The 23,882-nt window shown below is 41.3% G+C and overlaps 1 protein-coding gene across 2 annotated transcripts in view; it reads left to right on the forward strand.

Annotated features, from left to right (window-relative positions):
• Positions 1 to 290: 290 nt before the first annotated feature.
• C3H1orf21 (chromosome 3 C1orf21 homolog) overlaps positions 291 to 23,882 on the forward strand; it is a 234,502-nt gene continuing 210,910 nt past the window's right edge. Inside the window, exon 1 of one of the 2 annotated variants that reach the window (XM_068541394.1) lies at positions 291 to 616. The gene's annotated coding sequence lies outside the window, so the exon portion shown is untranslated. The remainder of the gene's footprint in view (positions 617 to 23,882) is intronic. The other variant, XM_068541392.1, reaches the window with a different exon arrangement.

A 23,882-nucleotide genomic window follows, 5' to 3' on the forward strand; every position in this document is an offset into this window, starting at 1 on the left:
ACACACACACACACACGCCCGTCCTCACTCTCCTTCCCTCTCTGCAGCCCTGGCAGCCCCGCTCTCCTGGTTCCTTTCTCCGGGGTGCGCGGCACCCTCCCGACCTCCGCAGGCCGTTCCCAGGGGCGAGGCTGGGTGCTGGACGCGCACGGGAGCCGGGCGCGGGGAGGGGCCGGCGGTGGGGGAGTGTCTGGCTGCCCCCGCCCCTCGAGTGAGTGACTGGGCGAGGAGGTCCCCTCCCTCCCTCCCCCTCCCTTTTTCCCGGTCCCCTCCCTCGCTCGCTCGCTCCCCACCAGCTCCGGCTTGCTCCCTGCCCACTCTCGGGGGGACGTTCCGTGCCGCGGCCGCCGCTTCTTTCACACTTTAGTTGGGAGCCGCGCGCCGCGCTCAGTTACTGGAGAGCTGGCCGCGCGCCGCCGCCTCCCGCACGCACGCACGCGGGCCGGGCTTCGGGGGTTTCGGCTCTTACTCCCGGCGTCTGGGAGGAGGGGGAGACCCGGACTCACTGTGGGGAGGAGGAGGAAGAGGAGGAGAAGGGAGGAAGAAAACAAGCGAGGAGGATCCGGGCGGGGGGCGGGAGGCTTACCACCTTCAGCCCCCCCCGCGAGCGCCCAAGGTAAGCGTGAGCCCACGCCGACCTGGGGCGGGGGGAGTTGGCGGCGCAGCCCGCCCGGGTTCCGCTCCCGGGCGCGCCTGGGTGGGCTGGGAGGGAGGCCTGCGGGGTGCCTGCCGCGCGGCGGGGATGGGAGCCGCGGTCGTGGCGCTGCCGGCGCGCGCGGCCCGGGCCGGGGCTGCTGCTGCTGCTCCTCCGCTGCCGCCGCTGCTGCCGCCGCCGCCGCTGCCGCTGCGGGGCTGGCGGGGACGGAAGCTGGGGTGGGGGGGGAGCTGCTGGGGGCGTCTGCTGGCCGGGGCGGAGGGGTTGGGATGCGGTTGGAGCTGCTGACGACTTTCGTCACATTGAGGCCTGGGTGGCTGGGATTCGACCCCCCTCCCTTCCCATCCGCACTCCCCGCCGCCCTCAGCCTTTCCTGCTCCTCTCGAGCTTTGCCTGTAGCCGCCGTACTTTGCAAGCCAGAGCTTGAAAGAAAAAGCAAAATTCAGAATCCTCTGCTAAATCTCCGAGTCTCTTCTCCCGCTCCCACTGATTGATGTGTTTGTGTGGGTGCCGTGATCCCCGGGATTTCTGAAGTTTTGACCTTTTTGGGGTGACTTGTCTCGATGCAGCGATTTGCCCACCTCGATGTATTTATTATTCGTGCCCATGCGAGGCAGCCAGAGGGTGCCTGGTTATTGTACTGGGGAAAGATTTCACTCCCTTCTGCAGGCAGTTCGCGAAGTGCGGCCGCCGCAGCTGCCTCTGGTCTGCTGCCTGACGTCCTTCGCCGGTCTTCCACCCTGCCCCCACCCCCTCCTCGGAGGGGTTTTTTTTTTTTTTTTTTTCCACTTACTGTTTGTGTGAGAGAAGCCCCTGGGCTTAGAGCCTTTTATCTCCCATTCATCCCTCTTCCAAAGCTCTGAATTGTCTCAGGCACGATGGTAAAAATGGGGTGGCTTTCTCTGCTCCAAGAGTTGCACGGTCAAGGATAAAAATATATACACATAAAACACGCATTAATCCTGGGAGGTGACAAGCACAGTTTGCGATAGAAGTGCTTGTTTTCCAGTAGGAAGTTGACGACCTATGTATGAGGTATCTCCCATCGCATGTGGGGTAGGAAAATTGTTTTAAAATAGGTAGTTGCTTATTTTGTACCGTGGCTGGAAGACAGCCCTAAGTTCAGCTATTGGAGCAAGTCTGAAAGTGATACACCCTAGTCACCCAGAACTTCACTAAAGACACATATACTCTGACTCAGACTTTGGGAGGGAGACTGACACCGTAAATTCCATGTAATTGTTTTTTTTTTTTTTTAAGGAAACAGTTGGGCAGTTTGGGGAAGTGACACACGTTCATTACACAGACAGATCTTATGAGCACTTCCTTACTTCATGGGCTGGGCTCACCTTCTACCTAATGGAATAACCTTTCAGTTGGTAGAATTGGGATGTACCAGGGTAGAAAAAAATTATGGGTAGAGTGGGCCTGGGCTACTCTAGCTTTCTTGGGGGGAGAAGGTGATGTTTCTGAAGGGTCTTTAAGTTCAAGATGCTCAATCTGGGGGTTTCCTCCCCTTTTTCATACTTCTAGAGCTGCATTGTAGGATCAATAGAACATGTTCTGTGTTGGCTGTTTGGAAATGCCATTGATCAGGCATGGAAATTAATTTAGACTTAATTATCTAGTTTTCTTTTGCTGCTTGTAAAGTAGTAAGTGCTGGTGATAGGACAGCTGAGTGTATTTATCTCTGCATTAAACCAGTGCTGGGACTAGCACTTCACAGATGAGAAATGCAGCATTGAAATGTAACCTCCCTTAAGTGTTTCCTGCTGTGCAAACTGGGTTCAGAGAACAGCTCGGGAGGGCTACTCAGAAAAGCAACAAAGACAAGCGGACTCAGCACTTGGATGAGAAGATGCCTGCGAAGGAGTGGGGTGCTTCTGTTGTCAAGCTTATCTCCATTCGGGCATTTTTCCCAAGAAAAACTGGCCTTGGTTGGTAGGGAGGAAAAGTTCATCGTAGAAGGATCCTGAGGTTCTAGCTTCCCTTTTCAGCTGACTCCGTTTCAGTGGTTGAGAGAGCTGATAATTTTGTTTTATTGGCTAGTAATTTACCCTTTACCCTCTCACCCCTGATCTCACTTTATCATCTAGCATGGATTTCTGGGAATTAATAGGCCACAGTCTGAAGTGGTTTGAGCTTCTTGAAGAATCACAGGGTATACATCAAAAGCTTGTTCATTAATTGGCACTGTTTGCTGTGACTGATGCAGAAACTCTACCCAGGAGGAAGGTAGTGTGTCCCATTGTGAATATCATTTCCAGGTTGATGGTGCCTCAGCACTGTGTTGGATTTTTGACCAGGCAAGACTTGACTGTCACATCCTGAGTGGCTTGCTCCAGGCTCCTTGTGGCCTCTTTCTTCTAGCTATTTTCTGTCAGGGAATGAGACGCTCCAGGTTGGAGAGAAAGAATCATGGCACCGCCCATTAGAAAAGGAGAGGGCAGGAGATTATTCACAGAGGGTCTTAAGTGTGATAAGTATCACCAGCTTCACGTGAACTTATCGATAGAATTTGGAACCCTGTGAGACACAAGCAAGTGCATTTTTGGCCATCTTATGTTCCTTCTTTGGAATTTTAGAAGCCTTGGAGCTTGGGAGAAGTAAAAGCTGTGATTACTTAGGCTCTCATTAAAACATGAAAGGCAGATTGCAATAGATCAATATAGAATACTTAGAAAACTGAGAAGACAGGGATAGGGCCTGCGTGCAGGGAGAATTGTACACTGAAGCTGTATTTTAAAATTGGTGACAGTTGTGACTTTAAGAGATCATAAATCAAGAGCTTATCTAAAGTGACATGTAAATTATATACATACATATTTTTAAAGTAGGCAGTTATTTTACTTGACTCCCTCAGTTCTGAAGTTTAATTTTACAAGTTACAATTGCAACAAGAAACAACTTGACATGCTGTGGTTATGCAATCAGGACAAGAGTGGTTGCACGTAAACTGGGCTAGGATGAACATGGAAATGAACACACAGCAGTGTCCGCAGTCCAGGTATTAACAAGTCCCCTTTTTTTTTTTTTTTTTCTTTTTAATTCATTGTGTTCCTGGAAAATGCATTTCCTAGGTTGTAGGGTAGTCACATAATGTCAAGATTGCTTTCTCTCTATACTTGTGAGAGGAGATGCAGCTGCCCCAATCTGAATGGAAACTGAGAAGATTAACTAACTGAACTAGGTAGTTAGAGGCAGACTGTTTTGCTCATCTCTGCAACCCCCATGGCGGCTTGTACACTACCTTGCACTTGGAATCACTCAATGAGTGATTGAATTGAATGGAATTCACCTAATTAGTTAAGATCTGTAACGTGTCAAAAACCTCCTTGGAAATGCATTAGATGTGGATTTCCATTTTAATAAATCAGTAGGATAGTTTATCAAGAGCTCCATATTATGCCTCAGGTAGGGTTTTTAAATGTTGAGAAGTATTGGACAGGAAAGTAAACATACCAAGCATAATGTCTTCTCAAATAGGAATTTCTAGTTAGGGTCATCTTGATTTGGAATATATATACTATCCGTAATTGACAAATATTTCTTCACTCCTGATTGTGACTGTGGTCTTTCTTTTTTTGTCCAAGGCACTCAGTGAATAACAATGCTTCATATTTATAGGGTGCTTTATGGTTTTCAAAGTTCTTTCATGTACTCTTGTCTTACCTGGCATTGTACTGCAGCCATAGCACTCAGGGTTTTCCATGCTGGGATCTCTCCCAGAAGATGCCTGCATCAGGGAGTCGGGGAGAGGTCCTGGGGAAGCTCACAGGTAGCCCCGCCTCTTGGTTTACTGGATTTTCTCAAGGGAGCCATAATTGGTATTCACTGCTGGTCCCTCTAAAATAACTTAAAACAAGCAAAGTTGAGACTTGTCTCACGCAGCGAGCACACTTAGCCTGCCAGCATTCATTCTGTGGCTCTGCCCCTACATCTGTTCGCTCTCCTTGGGCTGCCTTTTACCTTGCTCCTTTGCCAAATGTCCCTTTCATCTACCTATCCTTTCTGAAGTGTTTCCATGTTTTTCTGTCCCACAGATTTTCATCCATAGGCTCTCCTGCTTCTTCTCCCACCACCTTACTTTTGCCTGCAAGACTTGGGTTGTGTGTTTCCGAATGACCTTTTCCAGTACTTGAACCACATCTCCAGGCCCACTTTCCCTCTGAGTCCTCCCACCTCTCTACTCAAGTGTAGACTTTCTGCTTCCAGCCACTTCTCCTTTCTACCCTCAGGGCCCCTCTGCCTTGTCCTACTTTGCCCCCTACACCTCCCTTATTCCTTCCACCCACTTCTCTCCATCAAGCCCTCAGATCTTCCAGCACATGCCTGCCTCTGCCTGTTTCACAGGCTCACGCCATCTCAGCAGATGTGTTTACAGCATTCATGAGTTGAAGTCCGCATACATGCTTTGTACCTTTAGAAGAATGGAGTTAGAACACCCCAAGTAAAAAAAAAAATAAAAAAATAAAAAAAAAAAAAAGAACACCCCAAGTTTGGGGATCTTTCTGCTTTTGTTTTCACTTTTGATTCCACAATATTTTTGACTTTTAAAGGCTCTTAAGCCCTTTAATCATAGCTGAAGCACTTTGCTTCTTCACTTCACTTAGCTATTACAGCCTATGTTGGATAATAGATAAAGGAATATCTAGGTGACTATTGTTATTATTATTATTTTTTTAATTATTTATTTATTTATGGCTGTGTTGGGTCTCCGTTTCTGTGCGAGGGCTTTCTCTAGTTGCGGCAAGCGGGGGCCACTCTTCATCGCGGTGCGCGGGCCTCTCACTATCGCGGCCTCTCTTGTTGCGGAGCACAGGCTCCAGACGCGCAGGCTCAGTAGTTGTGGCTCACGGGCCCAGCCGCTCTGCGGCATGTGGGATCTTCCCAGACCAGGGCTCGAACCCGTGTCCCCTGCATCGGCAGGCAGCCTCTCAACCACTGCGCCACCAAGGAAGCCCCCTGTTATTTTTAAAGATTAGACAACATATCTTGAGAAGCATTTCAGAGATTTTCATAATGGCACCATTGAAAGGCTTTCCTGTACACCCAAATCTACTTACTAATCACAGAAGTAGAATGGTTTGTTTAATTTCATCCTCAATACCTTGTTTTTTTCTCTTTTGGTTAAATAAATGTTGGTTAAATGAATGTTGGTTAAATAAACATTACTGTAACTTGAACCAAATTTTTTCTCATTTGTTGTGGTTTTACTGCTCTCCATGAAAATTTTATAAGCTCACTAGACACATTTCTACCAAGCAAGGATTCTTTAGTTAAGACCTAACATTGTTGCTTTCCCTTATAAATTTATAACCTATGTTGGCCCTACCAGTAGGGTCAGTGGGAGAAAGAGGACTACCGCTGGAAAAACGCAGCCTATTGACTCATTGCATACGAACTTAGATTGGTCTTTTTACAAAACCATACTTCAAAAGTAGATCTAGCACTAGTTACGCAATATCCTGAGTGCTCCAGGGTTTTGGAAGAAGGTGCTGTAAAGGAGAGCAGGGACAATGTTTTTTAAGTAAGAATTCCCTTTCTTTGATGGATCTGTGTTTTATTTGAGTGCAGTGGTTATTGCAGTAGTTTCAGTTTATTGTTACACCATATATTAGGACATTTTCTACCTTACTTGGTGACTTATGTTTTTCCCTGCCTGAGCAGGGTAAAGAAGGAGAATGAGAGGTTGGTGGTTTTTGCTGGAGTGTGAGGACATTTTTCATACCCATCATCACAGATGCTGGTGGAGTAGGTGACACCCACTCAACAGTCCAAGAGATGCAGTGTGTATCATCACAGGCACACCTAAAAGCTTCTCCCTGAACCCCACAGTTGACAAGGAGATCTACACATGTCGTTTACAGTGCAGGGGAGCCCCTATATCAACACTACAGTTTCTTTCAGGAGAGGATTGAAAGGCCAGATGTAGAGTAAGGAGATGCTGCAGGCTCAGGCCTAGGTTTGCAGAGAACTTTTCAAAGACACAGATAATTAATACATGCCAAGGGGTGACTTCAGCAGTTCTATCTGAAAGTTCTGCCAAAAGCAATTTTCCTAAGATAATTTTGTAACAGTTCTTACAATTAAAAGGTTATAAAGGAATAAGCTACATATATCTAATTCTGCGTCTCAGGCAGATACTATTACTATTTTGAGGAAGGAGGTGAGAATCCAGGAACCTCTTTGAGTTGTTTAATATCTACTGAAAATTCGGATGTTCTGGTTTCTATGCCAGGAGTCCATGACAGTCTAGGTACAGCTCCCAAAACAAACGTTCTGCTTACCCTTGGTGGCCGTCCAAACACCCACCCCCGCCCGGCCTTGAGCTTTCCTCCCTCGGTGACTTCTCTTGGGGTCCAAGCCATTTCTCGAGTCTCAGTTCAAATCCCTTCTCCTTCAGGGGGCGTCTTCTCTGACCATCAGAGTGGTTTCTCCCTTGGCTTCCACGAACTCCTGCAACACTTATTTGTTGTTTATTTTATTTCATTATTAGTTTTGGTCTTCATTTATGTTTATTTGTCGCCCCACCGAATTATCAGCTCTTCTATCGTGCCCACTGGGCCTTAAGAGTATAACATGCTGAATAAGTAGCTGTTGGTTGATTGACAGCTGGTCATTGGTCCGAGGCTTAGAATTTTTCTCTGTGAAGACCTTGCTCCCATTTAAAACCCTTTAACCAAATGAGGAAGTGGAGTTTCTCAGGGATGAGAAAAGATAATGGGAATTGTTTAATTCCTTTGTTGCCCAAGGTCAAAGCATCTAATCTCCCTTACTCTCTTAGATAATATGTTAAACAAACATTTACTTTTGTTGATGATACTTTGTGTCATCTCTGTGCCTGGCACTGGAGAGATGCTGGAGATACAGATAAGAAGGGCTGGCCCTGACTTTGTGGACTTCTCAGACAAGTGTGGGAATTGGCAAGCACATGGTATGTCGTAAAGAGTCAAGGTGCTTTGGAAGTTGAGGGGAGAAAGCAGCCAACTCTGTCTAGAGGTAGGCTGACCCGGCACCCTGTCTCCCTGGGACAGTCCTGGTCTGTGCCCATTGTTCAACATAGTTATTAATGCACTCCCTTTGCCCTCAAAAGTCTCCCAGTTTGGACAATGAATGATACGATTCCCCAACATAAAGAAGTCATAGAAGGCTTCACAGAGAAGGAGGTATTCTGGATGACACTCGAAAGCTGCACAAGGGTCCCCTAGGGTATTGTTGACATTTCCAGAAATATTGGGGGACCAACATTGGTTTGCTAAGTGTTTTTCCTCATTTTACTATGGATTTATAGACTAATTCACAGACTGGCATTTGTGGATAAAGGGATTTGGGGGCAGATGGAAGATGAAGTAGGGCATTCTAGCAGAGGACACACGGTGATGTGGAGAAACGTGGATGTGGGTCATTGTGGCTGGAGTTTCTGCATCTTGTAGCACGATGCAAGATAAGACTGATCAACTATGCAAGGCTTCACAGTACCTAGTTTGGACTCATTGCCCAAAATAAGAGGCATTGAGAGATTGTGAACAGGGGAGAGACATAATTTGCATGATAGATGGTTCCTTTGTGAGTGTGGGGAAAAGACTGGAGGGGAACAGAGAGTGTCCCCAGGACACCTACCACAGAACTGGGGCCCAGCACATATTTGTTGAATGAATGAATGAGAGAGAGTTTTTGAATCTGTGGTAGTTGAAGCTACATGGTTTTGTATGAGATTGCCCAGGGAAAGTAAATATTATAGAAGAAAAACACTGAACAGTGAGTTCCAGGGAACACCAACTTTTATGGGCTGTGGATGGAAAGGATAGTGAAGGAGACTGAAAAGTGCCAGCTCCTCATCGAGGCAAGAGAACCAGGCACGTGGTGTCAGGAAGAGAGGATGGATCAAGAATTGGTGTGTGCTTAGAATTGTCACAAGAAGAAGTAAAACAGCATTGAAGAGTTTTTCTCAGAATTTGTAATTCTATTATTAAATAGAAGTGGAAATATTTACCTTATGGGAGATAACAAGATATAGGTACTTAGTGTTATTATTATATTCATGCTGCATGCAAAGTTTGAAGTTTTATCACTTTGTTAGTTTTATATGTCGGGATTCTGAGGCTTGCCTTATATAATTTATGCCAGTACCTGGTGTAGTAAAAAACCTGAGGCCATGTTTTGGGAGGATGATGAAATAACACAGTGTTTAATCATTGTGAACTTATGATCGTGCATAGTGATTTATAAAGGGGTTAAAACACCTGAGTGTTTACATTCCACCAGATGAGGAGCCATCCACAGTAAGGGCACATTGAGTGACAACATTGTGACAAAGGATGGCTAGTTGCAGAAGCCAGGCTGAGTAGCAATGTCATTAAAGGTTTGTGGTAGAAATAGAGACTCTTGTTGCAGAGTGAATTGTTACTTGTCCTCAGTCTCCACTGAGAGACCCTGGGTGGAGATGGGGGCAGCGTCATAAATGTATTGGAAAGAGTGTGGGCTTTGGATTCAGCAAATTTTATCCCTTTTCCGCCACCTCCTAACTCTAGCTTCGTGATCTTGAATATCAGTGGTAATAATTGACAATAGTAACAATAAAAGCTAACATGTATTGAGTGCTTACTCTGTACCCAGGTGCCGTGCTAAGTACCTTACATGCACTGTCTTTAATGCTTGTGACAACCTTATGAAGAACCTACGACCGTTACCTCTACTTTATGGATAAAGAAGAACTGAGGCTCAGGGTCTCTGGGACCTTGACCAAGGTCTTGTAGCCAGCAAGTGGTAGTGCTGAGACTGGAATCCAGGCCTTCTGACTCTAAAGTCAGGCTTTTAATTATCAACTCCTGGGCAGTTCTCTTTTCGCCATTCCCCCTGCCCTTCCCACCACACACACATTCCTTTCCCCTCACCTACTGCTTCTCTTTGAAGCAGATCACAGACACTATGTCATCTTGTCTGTGTATACTAGATTATATTTGTAAATGATAGCAGCTTTTTTTCCTTTTAACATAACCACAATATCATTATCATTTCTAAAAACTTTTAACAATAATTTCTTAATATCAAGTATCCAGTCAGTAATCAAATTTTCCTGGTGGGCCCAAACATTTTTTTAATGATTAATTTGTTTCACACTTGAGAGATGCATCCGTCTTTCTTTCTTTTTTATGTTATTTTTATTTATTTTATATTTTTATTTTTTTGGCTGCGTTGGGTCTTCATTGCTGTGTGGGCTTTCTGTAGTTGCGGCGAGCAGGGTCTACTCTTCATTGTGGTGCACGGACTTCTCATTGTGGTGGCTTCTCTTGTTGCAGAGCACGGGCTCTAGGTGCGCAGGCTTCTGTAGTTGCGGCGTGTGGGCTCGGTAGTTGTGGCTTGCGGGCTTAGTTGCTCTGCAGCAGGTGGGATCTTCCCGGACCAGGGCTCGAACCCGTGTCCCCTGCATTGGCAGGTGGATTCTTAACCACCGTGCCACCAGGGAAGTCCCCGTCTTTCTTTATAGGCTTCCTTTCTCTATTTTTCCCTCTTCTTTTTCTCCCCTAGCAGTTTATTTGTTAAAGAAACAGGGATTTAATCTATAGGGTTCCCTGCATTCTGTAGTTTGCCAATTGCGTCTTCTTTCTTAGTGTTCTTCACTGTATTCTTCAGATTCCAATATTTCCTGTAGTTTGATCTAGACTGGAAGCTTGATCAGGTAGTTTGGCAAGAGTACCTCATAGAAAGTGTTCTGTACTTCCTCTTATATCACATCAGGAGGCCTTCTTGTTTCTTTATTTGTGAGGTTAAGACTAATCGGTGGATTTAGGTGTTGTCAGCCTGACCTTTCCATTATAAAGCTTCCCCAGGCCCTTCAAAAACCACTTTGGCCATTGCTTAGATGTATTATTTCAGAAACAGTTGAAAAATGATGATATTCTATCATCCCTTCTGCATTTGTTAGCTGGAGTTTTTCTATTAAGAAGAAATCTACCACATCAATTATTTGGTTACCTCGGGATATAGGAAAATTAATGCTCAGTTTTGTTCCCTCTGTTTTAAATAATGTTCAGAATTATGAGTTGACTTTCTAACATCTTCCAAAGAAGACCAATGAGGTTTTTTTAAAAGTATCATTATGAGCTCATGGATTTTAACACAATTCATGTGTTTATAGTCCTTTGAAGTTATTTCTTTTGAAGTTCAAATTATCTTTGGCCTGTAGGAGACTCTTTAAATTGGCTTCTGAATCATTTTGACATGACTCTCGTGGTCTTTGAGGACGTCTTTACTTTGTGGTACAACAAGGTATTTCAGGCTGATCTAGTACTTTTCCTGTCCCAGATCTTTTTATTGGTAAATGGTATTTAGATACCACAATACGGGTGTTAGTAGTTTTCATTGCCTCTGGGCTGGTCATTTTTCCTAGGTCTGTTCAAGTGGACAAAGTTAGAAAAATATATAAGTATGTATATCTAGCTACTGAGATATGGATATATACATATGTTTGTGTATGGATGTTTTTGTATATACATGGTGTATGTATGACATATGTATATATACATATATGTGCATATTGTTTCTATTTAATGTAAGCAAACATATCTCTATTTTTTCCCTTTTAGAAAAAAGGTTGCATACTATAGTTACGCACTTTGCCTTTTGCACTTAATGGTATTTTTTCAGAGATCACTCTGAAGCCATATATGAACATTTCTTAGTGCCTTTTACAACTTCAGAGACTCCACTGTGTAAATAAACCAAACTTTGTTCATTTGGATATATAGTTATTTTCAGTCTTTTGCTCTTACATTGTATTGGGAATGATTTGTTTTTGGTGGTGGGGTTTTATTTGCAAATCAGACATAAAGCCTGAACGGAAACATTATTTTTCCTTAGCTCAATGGACAGCTGAATGGACAGTGCTGCAGTGAATAGCCTTGTGAATATTTATGTACATATTCTTGCCAGTTTATCTTTAGATAGATCCCTAGAAGTGGGATTGCTGGGTCAAAGGATGAATAGGTTTGCAGTTTTGTTCAATATTGCCGAAGTCCCTTCTGTGGGTGCTACACAATTTTGCATTCCCACGAGAGGTAATGAGAGTGCCTTCTTACCCCCAAAGTCTTACCAGTAGGCATGTTGTAAAAACCTTTGGGTCATTGCCATTTAAATGATCCTTTAGTGTAATTTTAATTTGCATTTCTTTTATTATGAGCTCGCTTGAGTTCCTTTTCATATGTTTTGGGGCCACTTGCATTTCTTTTTCTGTGAACTGTCTCTTCATATTTTTTGCCGATTGTTATAGGATTTTAGGTCTTTTTTTCCCCTTTATTTTATGAAGCTTTTTATGTTTTAGGAATATTATATACTAGGGATATTATCCCTAACATATGACAATTTTTCCCCAGTTTGTCATTTGTCTTTTTCCTCTGATTATGGTTTTTTTAGTGTAAATTTTTTTTCCTTGATTTAGTCTGTTATATCAGTCTTTTTCTTTATTGCCTCTTGGATTTGAATCAGAATGTGGAAAAACTTTTCTTCTAGATTGTAGAGCAGCACTATCCAATAAAAGCATAATAGGAACCACATATGTAAATTTTTAACAGCCACAATAAAAAAAGTAGAAAGAAAGAGGTGAAATTAATAACATATTTTATTTAACCCAATATATCAAAAATATTGTTATTTCAACAAGTAATCAGCATTTTTAATTACTAATGAGATATTTTACATTTTTTTCATGCTAAATTTTTGAGAACTGATGTGTATTTTATACTTAGCACATCTCAATGTGGTCACTAAATTTTCGTTGTAAATACTTAATCTGTATTTAGACTATAAAATTTACAGTTGAAAAAGTAAATTCACATAACCAAGTTGTTCTAAGTGTACGTAAAAGTTTTCTAATAACTGAGTTGAGTGTCAGTTTTTTAATTTCAATTTAAATTATTTAAAATAAATTAAAACTTAAAATTCAGTTCCTAGCCACATTTCAGGTACTTGGTAGCCATGTATGGATAATGACTTCCATTTTGGACAGCACAGTTATAGGATAGTCACCCACATTTTCTTTTAGCACTTGTGTGGTTTTATCAATTAACATTTAAATCTGTGACCATTGGAATTTATTTTGCTGTATGGTCTGGGGAATGGATCCAATTTTCTCTCTTTTTTTTTTTTTTAACATGGCTATTTGGAAATCACAAACCACTTACTTACTAAAAAGTTCATCTTTTTTAAAAAATTTTATTTATTTATTTATTTATCTATCTATGGCTGTGTTGGGTCTTCGTTTCTGTGCGAGGGCTTTCTCTAGTTGCGGCAAGCGCGGGGGGGGGGGGGGCGCCCCTCTTCATCGCGATGCGTGGGCTTCTCACTATCGCGGCCTCTCTTGTTGCGGAGCACAGGCTCCAGGCGCGCAGGCTCAGCAATTGTGGCTCACGGGCCTAGTCGCTCCGCGGCATGTGGGATCCTCCCAGACCAGGGCTCGAACCCGTGTCCCCTGCACCGGCAGGCAGACTCTCAACCACTGCGCCACCAGGGAAGCCCTAAAAAGTTCATCTTTTCCCCACTGATTTGGGATGTGCCCCTATCCTATAGTTAATTGCTATAAGTAAGTAATTAGCTATATTTCTGCATTTTCTATTCTCTTCTATTGGTTTGTCACTTCATGTTCCAGTACCCTACCGTTTTAATCATAGAGGCAGTATAAATATGTTTTAACATTAAAACCATGTTGAGATACCATTTCATACCTAGTAGATTGGTAAATGTCTGTCAACATCAAGCATAGGGCAAGAATGTGGAACAAAGGGAATATACATACATACAATGGTGATGACAGTATAAATTGGTATATGATTTTTGAAAGACATTTGGAATGCCTTGTGAGATGGTCCCCTGACCCCCTTAGCCTTCAGCGTAGCAGAGCAAGGTAGCAGAGCAGATCCAAGCCTGGAGTGGGAGCAGTTTTGTCTAATAACTTCAGTTTGCCATTCTAATATTATCATTTTCTACATAAATTGGATGGTGAAAAAGGTTGGGAGGCAGTGCCTTAGAGAAACTTACACATGTGCAAGAATGCTCATAGTAACCCTATTCATAACAGCAAAACACTGGAAACAACCTATATGTCAATCAGCAGTATACTGAATAAAGAAATTGTGGTACGTTTATGATAAATAGTCGTGGGAGTAACCTACAACTGTGTGTATCCATAGGGATGAATCTCACAAGCACACGATGAGTGGAGAGGCAAGGTAGAAGAATAATACAGTGTGATTCCATTTATGTAAAATTCAAAAAGTGCTAAACCAAAGCAGTACATTGTTCAAGGATTGATTCATGTATGGGAAGACTAAAGAAAAGCAAGGGAACTATTAACATAAAATACAGGAAGATAGTAGTTACTTCTGGGGGCAAAGGGGAGGGTGTGATTAGGAAGGGCTACACACAGAACTTCCAAGGTGCTTGTAAGGTTCTGCAGGTAGCTACATAGGCATTTTTTTTTAATATACATTATATTGTACATGTGTTATGTGATTATTTCATAGCAAAACAACAGCAGAAATCCAGACTCAGGAGTAGGCTAACCAAAACTCAAATAATTAAATTTATGCTCAACAAAAACTTCTGTTAGATGTGAAACACTTGGCTCTTACCATGTCTCGTTTAGTGACAATGACTTTTTAATTGGCTGGAAGAACAATTGGAGACAGGTTTGCTTTTAGTGTCTGGGTCGGGCAGCAAGAAATATGTTATTGTGTGTTATACACACACGAGTGACTGTCACATCACCAGGTACAACTATAGGTAGAGGCATGGGTTCTTTGACACTTAAGCAGTTTTTTTTTTGGTACCAGGCAATTATTTTGGGTACCATTTTTGCAAAATATAATCATGGCCAGTTTTAAACTTTATTCAGAGAGAGAATGTTTTTTGAAGGGACAGCATCATAAATAGCAAACATTTATGAAGCATATGCTATACACCAGATGCAACACATACATTAACTCATTTTATCTAGATAATAGTCCCATGTTAAGCCACACAGGGAATACATGTTGTCAGAAAGTCAACACAGGAAATACATGATGAGATTTTCATGAAAGCTTGTCTGGCCCCAAATCCCATGTTCCCAACTTATATTCCAGAATATCTTTTTAAGAACTTCAGGAACTAATCTATCCTTTGCTCAGTGGAGGCCTGTCCCAGAAAGTTGGTATTTCTAGCCTTAACATTTCAGAGAAGGAAATCCCTGACTCTAGTGTGGCAGTTCTTCACAATGTCTGTGAATTTTTAACATCAGTTTTAAGTTTGCTGTCTTCAGTAGCATTAAGCAGTTGCTCTCTACCCCTCTGTGTGATAGGTCGGTCCTCTTATACACTTGGTGGCCTTAAAGAATTTGATTGGGCAGTGGGAGACCTGCCAGGGTTTCTGTTGGTTTTCTGATTTGAAGCCTTTCCTAATTTTCCATCCCCAAGATTAGCCTGAACCCTAAAACCTCTCTTGACCATGCCTGTGCAAAACCTTTGCAGCCCATTTCCCCTTCTGGCATTAAGATTGTATGTATCTCTTTTCTCCAGCTTGTCAAAATTTTAAAACCTTTTTTTATTCTTGGTTCTTCAAGAATTACCTTACATATCCCAAATTGTGATATCAACAAATGAAACTTATTCCTGGTCTTTTATCTGAGTCGTTATTTGGCATATTATTATCAGACCCAGCACTAATAATTGTTATTATGCTTTGAAGTTACATCATGTTTAGCTTCAAAGTTCCCCCATTCCTACCCCTTCTTTCCACTGGTATTTTGAGGAGAGAACACAGCTGATGAAGGGGATAGGGTGGGAAGGAGCATTCAAATGAGCATTTGGTTGCTAGGTAACCTGGCTTACTCAGGATTTGTGACTTCCTAAAGTTATGTAGAAATTAAATGCAGAGCTATTTGGAATCTCTGTCCAATGGCACATTCCTCTTTAGATAAGTGTGCGTTCACTTTGGAGCTGACAGTAGCTTCTAAATCTACACAGCCTCTTTCTCTGGGGGCTATTAGACTCGCTGTTTCAAGGGAACATATGTGGTAAAAACCATTTTTTTAATAAAAATGAGAAGGTCAGTGTACAAGTGAAGATGGTGAATCCCCATCGCATCTTGTGATCTGTGGATGTGTGTGTCCCTTTCTGAGCCCTAGGAGGATGGTTTTCATAGTGATACTGAAGCCATCCTTGTATCTTTCTTCTATTTTCATTATATTTGAACTTCCATCAAGTTTGCTTTAGGTTTTAATGTCAAGAAATAGACTTGCCCTTTGTATAATCTCAAATGAGAGCTATATGGTATTCTGTGTGAGGATAAAATCCCTTGCATGTGTTTTGATATTTCACTTTTTAAAAAGCATAATATCTAAGACTAACAAAGTTAAAAAGGAACCAAATAAAATTAAATAAACTCCTATGATTAGGAAGGAAGTAAAATGAGTATATCCAGAAAATGAAATGCCTGTGAGATTTATACTGGTTTTCTACTACTTGGTTAGATGCTATAATAATGATTTTTGAGGGCTGTTCTTTGGATCTTAGATGTTGTCAGTTACAAAGGTGGCATTAGAGTGAGGGTGAGGGAGAAATGGCCTTGGAAGGGAATAAAAAGACGCAGTGGTATTTATGATCAAGTGTTGTTCTCTGGAAAATAACATTTCTAGTAGAACTTGTAGCAGGTTATTTGTTAAGTGGCAAAGAGGATCAGAATTATGAGGGAAATTCAGTTCAGATAGCACTGCTTGCCCGCATAGCCTGAAGATAACCTTGTAATTTACAGAAACACATTCGGACTGTATTTTCCTGATTGCTCCTTTAAAGGATTATTCCGGAAGGACTTGAGCCTCTCACTCTGTTACATTGTGCTTTAATGGGCCAGCTGCTTGCATGTGAAAGAGTAAGAGAAACTCTGAGAGGCTGTGGTCTAAATTTGGATGCATTCGTGAGATTAAGTGGGTTTTTTCCTCCTTTCTACACTGCCCCCCTCACCCCCATTTCTCTATGGAATTGAGTCTTTGGTGTGGAACTAACTGTGGCTGTAACATGAATGGGAAAAAATCAAATAGGTACCTAAATGGTATTTCCCATAATTGAATGACTACAGCTACATTTGGTAACATTTAATATGAAAAACTCAGATAACCTCTTAGGTAAGATTTTCTTTCTAAGCTGAACAGAACTTTCCCCACGGGTCACATCCTGTGCTCTGCCACCTCCACTGAGTGCCATGAATGCATCTGCTAAACAAACGCATGCACAGTAGTTCAGAAATCCACAAACACCGTTTTCTCTCTGAAGTAAATAAAATACATCATCTTGGGTTATTTTGATAGCTTTAATAGATCTCTTACCTGCTTGCCTTTGAAGTATATTGCCATTTTTTTTAGGGTGGGAGGTAGGACTGGGGCATTTAAGGAAGTATACCAGGTCTCTAGCAAATCATTCATGATGCCAAATGAACATTGTATTTGACATGGCCATTTATCTTTTTTATCCAGTGTAAAGAAGTCTAAAATAAAAAGTTCTGTTTCTTCCTTGCACTGATAAGTCATAATAAGGCCGTGATGAAGTCATGATGAAGAGGACTCAGGGTCTGGTTTTTGTACTGCATGGGCACAGGGATTCCATAGCAGACGTGCTAACGGGTATCAGGTGAGGAAGGGAGCCGTAACCTTCCATTATCAGGGTTTTAGAAACCATCAAGTGGGCCACAGGAAGTCAGAGTTCTTGTTTTCACTTTTTACTAGACTGGCTCTACCTACAGTCAACACAAGAAAGAGCAGTTGGAGAATTAATAACTCAATGATATTAATACTGAGATGGGGCAGCTAAGAATGAGAAACATGTCCTGAATCGAAATCATAGCAATTCATTATTTCCTTGCTGAGTAGGTAGATAACTCGATGCACTTGGTAATACATTAGAATTGCTCTATTAAAACTGGAAAATGTATGCTAATATTGTAACATCACAGTCAGGAATGGTTTATTTTTGTTGGTGGTAGTTTATTTCCAAATCAAACATAAAGCCTGAACTGAAACATTACTTTTCATTAACTAGACAGAGAGCTGAATGAACAGAGAAGGTGAGTGAATTTATTCTACAGCAGCAGAAGCCCTGGGTATGGAGGGTTTGTGCTTCTTGGCAAAACCCTGCACCCAAAGAGACTTCTGTGTCTCAACAGTGGGACCCATTGTATCGGTGAGAAAACACTGCTCTACTGGGCTTTTTATTACCTTGATTTTTAAAATTCATTATTCATTATTTTGAATCCAGCTCAACAAAAGGTTATTATTTGGGTCATTTACTAGGGCCCAGAGCTTTGCTAAATTGAGCTATAGGTTAAAATGTTTTGTCTATGTTAGGTATTTGTGAGGAATGAGAAATCCCTGATAAGCGCTTAGAAATAGGAATAGTCACTGAACTGCTAAATAGATAGAATGTGAAGGCACATCCCCCTGAAGGCTTTAACCATCCTTTGGGGATAGTATGACCTTTGAAAAAGCTGTTGTGGTCAGATTTCACCACCTTTTCTCTTGCATCCCAATCTGGTGAAGTCTCATGCATAACAAAAATGGTGAATTGGGATCCTTTTATTTAATTCCAACAATGACCCACCAGAAAATTTTAGAACAAAGTCTGTTCCTTAGTCACAGGGCTATTCTCACAGTGAACTAATGGGTTTCAATGTCAGTGTTCTTTCAGTACTAGACTACCAAGAGTTATTTCAGTTGAGAAGGTGAAATATGGGTAGTTTCCATCTATTCAGCACTGTTTTTTTTTCATTCTTACTCAATTTTCAAAGGAAGTTTCCTTTGGTGTTTGTAGTGTAGGGATGACCTCAGGCCAGCAGTTGGGTAAACTACTTGCTGTAGTTTCGCCTTGGTCCAGGTGAGTTACAGCTGAGATATCAGGAAGCTGCTCTCTTTGTACTTTTCAGTGAGTGGGCTCTTGTGTAGGAATTGATTCTGATCTTCAGCCTTTGTAGAAAGAAATTACCTCACAGTATTGGGGAAGAAGTAAATGAAATGAGGTAGTAATGGAATGTATGTGGGGTGTGCAGTGTGGGCTTGAGGTGGGGGATGGGAAGACTGCAGGAAATGACCTGCAGATGGATTTTTCAGGTCTCCTATTGGAATAAAGGAATTCATAATGGATTTTGGTGAATTAAAACAGAAAGAGCAAGAAAGTGATCTATACCAAAGTAAAATAACTCTCTTAGTCATGAATTAATAGCTCTTTAAAGACCCATTAATATCTCTCTGCAGAGTGAGGGTTTCAGCCCACCTGGCCCACCACAAATTTGTAAGCTGACTGTCTACCTAACACGTTGCCTGGTTAACTGCAGGTCTCAAGAAATACATGCAGAATTGAATTAAATGTTATGGTGACTCCAGGGGCTCTGGGTATTCATTGTTTCATTTCCCTTCTCTGTGGGTTTCTGAGTAATATCTTACTGTTCTAAACTGTACTCTCAGTTGGCTTTACTCTTATTTATGCCCTTTCTCAAGCAGCACTGCTGAGTTAGCTATCAACAGAAGAGGATCAAACCATTTATATAAATTTGTATAATGGCAGGGAAAGACTTATAGCAGAATAAGGATAAAGTATAAAAAATTGGCAAACTTATGAGAAATAAAAGTGATAGACTGTGGAGAAGAAAGTGTAGGGACAGTAGGAAATTTATTTTTTCAATATAATAGAAATAAAGCGTCTGTTCTTAAATTTTAAAATGATAAATAAATATGCTTCAAGATTCTTCTTTTTAAAGAATTTATTGTTCTGGGCAGCAAAAGGAAAAAAAGAACTGTAATAGATAAAAGGTCTGTGAATAGTTTGTTTATCTAGGAAACATGGCTTTGGAAGCAGTGTCCTGATAATTATGCCTGTGTCTGGATAGGTAAAAATATTTCAGGACATTAGAATTTGTCTTGGGAGGAAGGGTTATACTAAGACTAAGGATTTTTTCAGGTGGATATCTTGGATTTCATATTTTAGTCATAACTTTTGAACATGTTGAATGATTTTGACCAAATTTGTAATAGCACAAGAAATGTCTTAGATTCAACCTGTGGTTTGGTGTGCAGTGTTGAAACAACATTGAAAGCCAGTCCATTTCCAAGTGAATATATTTCCGTAAATTAAAATGAATTACAGTGAATTTTAAGTGGATAAATGTGGCTGATGGTGTATGTCCATATTGAACGAGAACGGGTGGCCAGTTGTCGAATTTTCTTCTAATATATATTTTGGATTATTTTATCTGAGGTTATGAAAGGTTAATTTGCCAAAACTACTTTTTCGCTTAAATCTGCATCAACTAGAGCTGCTTTTCTCAGGCAATTCTAAAATCCTACAGAAAAAATATAAATGAAATATTTCTAATTGGAGAAAATGCCTTATTGAGTCTCTAATTTTATTTCCATTTGTTTTAAATTTCAATATATATGGAGGCTTAAACATGAATATATGTGGCTTATGGGGAAGTTTATGATCAAATGCAATAATCAGTGGGGTCCTGTCTAGTTTTCAGGTTTGGTGTTAAGCAGGCATAGAAAAACTGCTGGTTTCTCTAGTCTTCAGAGAGCTCTTCTGCAAATGGACTAGAGACTATTACTCCCTTGTTCATGATTGCAAAATAATTAAGAATATTTATCTATTTTTTGCAGTAAAGTGTGGCAACTGGGCAGCTTTCTATGCTACTTCCAAACTAGGGTGTGCAGAGTTCAATGCTATCTTTTTCTTAAAGACAACATAACTAAAAGTTATTGGTTACATGAATTTCTTTTGAAGTGCCTCATCCTGAGTTTATCATGAGACCTTACTAGGTTCTGTGTGTTATTTCTGTTATAAGCTAGAACTTGTCTCCCATCCACTAAGCTTGCCTCATTGTTCCAGACCCGGATGCAGGGTTCAAAACTTATTTGATGCTCTCCTGGTGCTAATCATATAGTTGAGACACCTAAAATTATGCAGAGATGATTGGCTATTTAGAGACTGTTTGATATGACTGGTCATCATTGAATGAAATTTCCAAGAGAACTGGGATGTCGAGGTTTTACTCTGTGTTCCTATTGCACAAGTACAGATGGCTTTTTATCTGGGTTGGATTCTGTGGCAAAGATAACATCATTGGGGGGCTTTTTATATTTCTGTGTTTTTATTTTAGTTATTTTACTTCCCTAACCCCTGTTTTTCAATTCCTGTCAGATAAAGCAAGGATGTTCTTAGGAAATGATGTAGCCAGGTTTAATTACCACTCCAACGAAGATAGCAAACAACCCGCAGTTAAGGCGAGGGTATCGTCCCTAGGGATTGTCAGCAGGCCAGCAGGGGGTCTTCCTGTGTAAGGAATGTGTGCTTGAAGATACAATATAAATTATAGACTCAGGGTAATGTGAACACGTCTCCATGCCTGGGAACATCTTCACAGGTGGTGAACACTTAGAGGAAGCCTCATACGGGGTAAATAATGCTCAGGGACTCATTTGTCTGTTTCTTAAAGAAACACGTTAATAAAGACAAAGAAACCAGAACAAAAGTGGCATAGGGATCAAACAGATGACATCAGAAGAGAGTTAAAATCCAGAAGTGCGTTCTGGAAGGCTCTGCCTAATTACGTTACAAGTAGTCTGCAAATCTAGCCCTGAGTTTGTCTGTAGCCATAGGAGAGGAAGAAACATCATCAGTTACAAGATTCAGTTATAAAATAAAAATATATCATTTCTTTGCCCAAGTGCAACTGTCGCTGCTTCTCATATAGAAGAAATTCCCCCTTGTTAATGGACAACTGCATGATGACAGATTATCTTTGCTTGGGAAAATCCAGATTTCTTCCTGAGCCTTTTCTAGAAGTAATTCTTTGATTACTGGAGGCAGGAAGCAATGGTAAGGCATCACGTTTTACACATCTAGAAGGATTTCCCCTCAGGATACAGTTATCCTAAAACCCTGAGAGCAAATGAAAGAAATATAATCTTTGCTGTTTCCCTGTTATCTCTCTGGTGGGATTGTGTTACTGGGGTGACCCTGCAACGCCCACCATGAGTCATTTCTCAAATTCTTCAAGGGAAGGAATGATTGTGGCTTCGTGCATGTTGTGATGTGCATGTAGGTAGGTGTATGACAAAATTGTGTGTCGAGAGATTTTTAAAACCCTAATATTTGTCATCAGACTCCAGAGGTGAGGCTCATTCTCACATCCTGATAAAAATTATACAGTGTATTTATAGTCAGTTGTCGAAATTTATTTGAGCTAAATCTCACAGTATTAATGATGACCAAAGTAAGGGAGTGAGTCACTGCTTTAGATCAGGATAGGTGTCCTGTCTGAACGTCTTAAATGATGCCAGCGTTGATTTTCTTTTTAGGTTCATAAAAGCCTTTGAAATCTGTAGGATATTTCTTTGTGGTTTTGACCAGTTGCAGAGCTTGCCAGTAAGTCTCTGAAGGAGTTCTGGTCAGACCTGAGTTATCAGAAGAGAGTATGTTTCTGAAAAACGCTCAGTAACTGGAGGCATTGAGTCTGTAGCTGGTGTTGGCTGTCTCACCGACCACGAGTTTACAGAGAAGACTGCAGGGAATCTTGGAGAGGGATGCAGGAAATGAAGTGAGAGTGTGTGTCAGCTTTGCCCTGATTCCTAGAGCCTTGTGAAGAATTCTCTCTGCCCTTGAAATATGGCCTGTGTGTATGAGTGTATGTGTGGTGGGGACATCTTCAAACCTCTTTTTTCATCTGTAGTTTGACAGAGAAGTTGAAAGAAGAGTCTCCAAGTCAGAGAGGAAGGGCAAGGGAAGGTCACTCGGCCTCACATTTGAATATTTCCCTGGAAAAAAAAGGTCCCCTTGTGTGCACATTGCAGCTACTTCCTTCTTTCTTCCAGGTAAATCCATTGGCCATTGTGTACCTGCTTGAGTGATTATTAGTAATAACCTTACACTTATGTAGACACTGGGAAATCTTTGCAATAGAATATGTGACCTGAGAGCTGCAGAGTCTGGTTGTATCTCCTCCCACTCTCCGAAAGCCTAACACTAGACCCAGAAGTTAATAGTTGCTCCATAAACGCATATTGGATTAATTTGATTTTAGACCCTGGGAAAACCATCCTTGGGCTGTTTTTGGAAGAGGGAGCAAACATTACTCAGTGGAATCCTCAGAGGTCGCTGGTCATGCCATAGGTATTCCTGTGGCTGTGACTAAAGCTTGACCCATGTAAACCTGAACTAACTGGAGGAGCAGCCCTTCAGATGGAAAATTTGATTTTAGAAAGGCAAAATCACAAAGCCTAACCAAACCATGGATTTGGCAGTAAACGTTCCAATTCCATGGTCTATTTTTATTCTCTTACATATAGCTTTATTTAGTGTGCTAGAGTGACTTGCTTTTTGTTGATACTGTTCCTTTGTTAAAATCTGAGAAAACCATTTGTAAGTTTTGTGATTTAGGAAGTAAAACTGATGCTTCTCATTACTAATTTTTTTGCTTCTTTTGGCCACTGTTGTATCATTTATGTAAAGTTTTCTTCTTCTGTGGAGGGAAAGCATAGCACTTTTGCCTCCATTATTTCATTTTTCAATTTTGGAGATAATTTGTTTTGTAAGTCAGAGGTGCATTTGATGAAGATCAGTACTTATTAAATAAACAATGTGCTGGTTGTTGGATTGGCCATATGTGTGATTTTGCACTCTTGTGTTCTTTGAACTTTAATTTTCAAAATGATAAGACATACATTTCTGTGGTTCTTCCTTATCTCTGCCCAGACATGGCACTGTGCTAGGCATTGGAGATACAGCAGTGAGCATGACCATCGAGTAAAGTTGTGGGATACTGGATCACAGATGGGCATGAGTGGTCTTTATGTACATAAAGAACACTACCCAGGAATACAGCAGGCAAGGATCCCCACTGTTGGCTTCACTACTAATTAGCAATGTGACCTTGAAAAATCATGAAGCCTCTTTGGACCTATTTGCCTTATAACTCATGACTGGATTGGGGTCTAGATGAGTTTCTAAATTTCATTGCACATCAGAATCACCTAGAAAGCTTAAGAAAATGACAGGTCCTGGGCTTTAACAACAGATAATCTGTTGCAGTAGGTATGGGATGGAGCCCAGACATTTTTTTCTTTTTGCATGTTCTGTTCTGATGGAAGTGGTCTGTGGGTCACACCGTCAGAAACACCTGGTGTAGGTCGTTTTTCAAACCATGGGAGGTG

Source organism: Eschrichtius robustus, chromosome 3 (assembly GCF_028021215.1).
Source record: "Eschrichtius robustus isolate mEscRob2 chromosome 3, mEscRob2.pri, whole genome shotgun sequence".
NCBI classification, from domain to species: Eukaryota; Metazoa; Chordata; class Mammalia; order Artiodactyla; family Eschrichtiidae; genus Eschrichtius; species Eschrichtius robustus.